A 4350-nucleotide genomic window follows, 5' to 3' on the forward strand; every position below is an offset into this window, starting at 1 on the left:
GATGGAATATTATTCAGCCATGTTAAAGAAAACCATGCCTTTTGTGAAAATAAGGATGGATTTTGAGGGCATTATGCTAAGCCAGACACAAGTCAGATTGAGAGTATCAAATACTGTGTAATTAATTACAACTTGTATGCAGAATTTAAAAAGCTTTCAGACAACACAGTAGAATGGCCGTTATTAGTGACTGGGGGTGGGGGAATTGGGGAGTTGTTATTCAAGAGCACAAGCTTGTAACTAGGAAATAAAAGTTTTTGGAGCTCTAATGTTTAGCATAGTGATTTTGGGGTAACAATACTATTTTATAAATGTCAAAACTGTTAATGTAGTATATATCAATTATTTTCACCACAAAATTATAACTATATGACATGATAGAGCTATTAACTGGTGCTATAGAGATAATCCTTCTGCAATATGTAAATGCATTGTCAATATATTGTACACCTTAAACATATACGATGTTATGTATTGATTTACTGTTGTTCTTGTTTAGTCACTAAGTTGTGTCTGACTCTTTGAGACCCATGGACTGTAGCCCGGCACGCTCCTCTGTCCATGGGATTTCCCAGGCAAGAATACTGGAGTTGGTTTCCTTCTCTAGGGAATCTTCCCAACTTAGGGATGGAAGCTGTGTGTCCTGCATTGGCAGGCAGATTCTTTACCACTGAGCCACCAGGGAAGGATATCATGTTTCAAGTAAATTTCAATAAAAATAAAGATGATACACTATTTTCTAATAAATACTGGATGAAATTTCATACATTTCTTATCTTTTTGACAAAGAGAAATCAAAATGGAATTACTCTCTAATTCAAATCTCATACCAGCAGCTAGGCAGGATAGTAATGAGCTGCCAAATAGGAAGACTGAAAGGAAAGAAGAGGGAGTAAGGGAGTCCCCGGCTTCAAATGTGAGTTTGTCTTTCAAGTATTCAGAAGTTACAAGAAGCCTGTAAATTTAATGTAACATCTCAAAGAGCTAAATAAACAACCCTTACAATATAAACCAGACCTCTTTGAAGAAAATATGCCTTCAAATATCAGAGGATTAAAACTTACTTTTAAAATATTAAGGCAGTTAGTCAACTAAATCATTACTCTTTTGTATATGAAAAATATGCACAGAATAATCCTCCAGCTCTAACACCCTTCTTGTTACTGTTTCTCTAACTCTTGTTTTTTTTTTTTTTTTTGGTCTGTGCAGAATTTTATTTTTTTTAATTTTTTTTAGTCTTTTTTTTTTTTTTGCTTTTTTAATTTTTTTTCTTACTTTACATTACTGTATTGGTTTTGCCATACATTGACATGAATCCACCACGGGTGTACATGAATTCCCAATCCTGAACCCCGCTCCCACCACTCTCCCCATATCATCTCTCTGGATCATCCCAGTGCACCAGCCCCAAGCATCCTGTATCATGTATCAAACCTAGACTGGTGATTCGTTTCTTACATGATAGTATGCATGTTTCAGTGCCATTCTCCCAAATCATCCCACCCCCTCCCTCTCCCACAGAGTCCCAAAGTCTGTTCTATACATCTGTGTCTCTTTTGCTGTCTCGCATACAGGGTTATCATTACCATCTTTCTAAATTCCATATATATGTGTTAGTATACTGTATTGGTGTTTTTCTTTCTAGCTTACTTCACTCTGTATAATCGGCTCCAGTTTCATCCATCTCATCAGAACTGATTCAAATGTATTCTTTTTAATGGCTGAGTAATACTCCATTGTGTATATGTACCATAGCTTTCTTATCCATTCATCTGCTGATGGATATCTAGGTTGCTTCCATGTCCTGGCTATTATAAACAGTGCTGTGATGAACACTGGGGTACACGTGTCTCTTTCAATTCTGGTTTCCTCAGTGTGTATGTCCAGCAGTGGGATTGCTGGGTCATAAGGCAGTTCTATTTGCAGTTTTTTAAGGAATCTCCACACTGTTCTCCATAGTGGCTGTACTAGTTTGCATTCCCATCAGGACTGTAAGAGGGTTCCCTTTTCTCCACACCCTCTCCAGCATTTATTGCTTGTAGACAGACTTTGGGATCGCAGCCATTCTGACTGGTGTGAAATGGTACCTCATTGTGGTCTTATTTGCATTTCTCTGACAATGAGTGATGTTGAGCATCTTTTCATGTGTTTGTTAGCCATCCATATGTCTTCTTTGGAGAAATTTCTATTTAGTTCTTTGGCCCATTTTTTGATTGGGTCGTTTATTTTTCTGGAATTGAGCTGCATAAGTTGCTTGTATATTTTTGAGATTAGTTGTTTGTCAGTTGCTTCATTTGCTATTATTTTCTCCCATTCAGAAGGCTGTCTTTCCACCTTGCTTATAGTTTCCTTTGTTGTGCAGAAGCTTTTAATTAGATCCCATTTGTTTATTTTTGCTGAAAATATGGAACGCTTCACGAATTTGCGTGTCATCCTTGCGCAGGGGCCATGCTAATCTTTTCTGTATCATTCCAATTTTAGTATATGTGCTGCCGAAGCAAGCACTGTGCAGAATTTTATATTAGAACTTCAAGTAAATTCAAAATAACTAGAGAAGTCAGTCGGAATCTTTTCTATTCCCCATTTCCTTTAGATAATCTTACAACTAATATTTTGTATCATGATGGATGAAGAAAGAACAGTCCATGAATTCAACATACTGCTACATTCTTAATAAACTAGGAACAGAAGCATGTATTGTTAAAATAGAGGTCACCAAAAGGTTTCATAGCAAATATACTCAACAATGAAACAATATTACTACTGATATTCTCAGATATTAACCATGAAAAAAAAAGAAAAGAATGCTTGCCACCGCAGCTAACTTGCTTAAGTGGCCATAGATTTCTAAAACATCTTGACTGGGGCTCAGTTTTTCTCCACTTGGTGGCTGGGTTGGAATGTCCTCGGTGGCCCCTTCATTTCATGTCTAGGCTGAGCTAACTGTAATTGCTAAGATTTCATCATTGCTCTCTTTTCATGAGCCCTTCACATGGCTATCTTGGGTTTCCTTACTTTGTGAGCATCTTGGTGTAGTCACACTTAAGATGGAGCTGCTGGCTTCACCTAGAAAGAAGGTTTCAAGAAATGTTTCAAGGCAGAAGTTGCAGGACTTAGACGTAACCTTAAATGTTATGCAGCCTTGCTTTTGCCTGATTCAAGTACCAGAAGGTTGAATTCATTTATGGGCTATCTTGGGATGGTTAAATAATTTTTTTGGAACTTGGAAGTAACTTATTGAGTATCCATTGCTTTTAATAAGAAATGTAATATGTATGATTTCCTCTTTCTTCATAGAATATTCTTAAAGTTTGAGTATTTTTTTCTGATTGTGTCTATGGAATTTAATATAGGCACCATTATGAAAAAGTATCCAAATTTTGATGTACAGTTACAGTTGATTGCAATTCTGCTTTTGATCTTTATTTTAAACTGGGTACTTAAAAATTAATGTTCCAATGTCTCAATGATATTATTGCATAATGTTGCTGTTTATTATATTAAGAGCCACAACATTTCAAACTAACCTTCTTTCTTGTTTATCAGAGTTGTCAGTCTAGCCCTTTTATAGTCTTCGGAGAAATATCATTTCTTCTGGTTCTTCTGTTCAGGCAAAAAGTTCAAATTTATCTCTCAAAAAAACAAAGCAGCATACCAACAAACAACCCTTTCTCTTGTTGACATTTATACTGAGGTCTGCTGTTATTGCATAAGTTGTTCCAATTAAGTTTCCCAGGCTGTTGCTGGGTAAATGAGTAAACAACTTGCTTTTAAAAATGGCTTTAAATCTTTTAAACATCAACTGATATGATATAAACTATAGCTGCTGCATTAAATTGTTTAAGCAGATATTTTTTCACTAACATGACTGTTACCTTAACTTCTTGTTTTCCCTCATCACATTCAGATTAATGTTACACCAATTACATTTTTAGTGATTTTAATATTCAACCTACGTAATAAACAAATATGATTTTTATATAATTTTATATGGTACTTTTCACCTTAAGACATTAGCAAATTTAGTTACAAACTACAGAATATTTGAACAAAGTAAAAAAATTCTTGAAATAGATTTCCTTTTCATTTTGAAATGTATTTCCTCATTGGGATGCAACATCTCATTTACAGGAGCAGCCTGTTATTACCCACAGTGGGTGTTCAGGGGCTGATAAATTCATTCCAATAATTCTGTGCTCAAATTAGCATAAAAAGGAGCAATTCCAATAATTTAGCAGAATACTCTCTTTTGTGTATAGAAGCACCAAGAATACCTACATAGTTGTATAGTTCAAAAATATCATTTGAAAATAATGGCCCTTAAGCTCTCCTTTAAGGTCCCCCCCAAAA

General features: G+C 35.3%; 1 non-coding gene across 1 annotated transcript; it reads right to left on the reverse strand.

Moving 5' to 3' along the window:
* Positions 1–2398: 2398 nt before the first annotated feature.
* Positions 2399–2505, reverse strand: LOC120879721. The gene has a single exon (XR_005724867.1). It is a non-coding gene; the product is annotated as a U6 spliceosomal RNA (small nuclear RNA).
* Between the last annotated feature and the right edge of the window lie 1845 nt (positions 2506–4350).

Source organism: Oryx dammah, unplaced genomic scaffold (genome assembly GCF_014754425.2).
Source record: "Oryx dammah isolate SB20612 unplaced genomic scaffold, SCBI_Odam_1.1 HiC_scaffold_20, whole genome shotgun sequence".
Lineage (NCBI taxonomy): Eukaryota > Metazoa > Chordata > Mammalia > Artiodactyla > Bovidae > Oryx > Oryx dammah.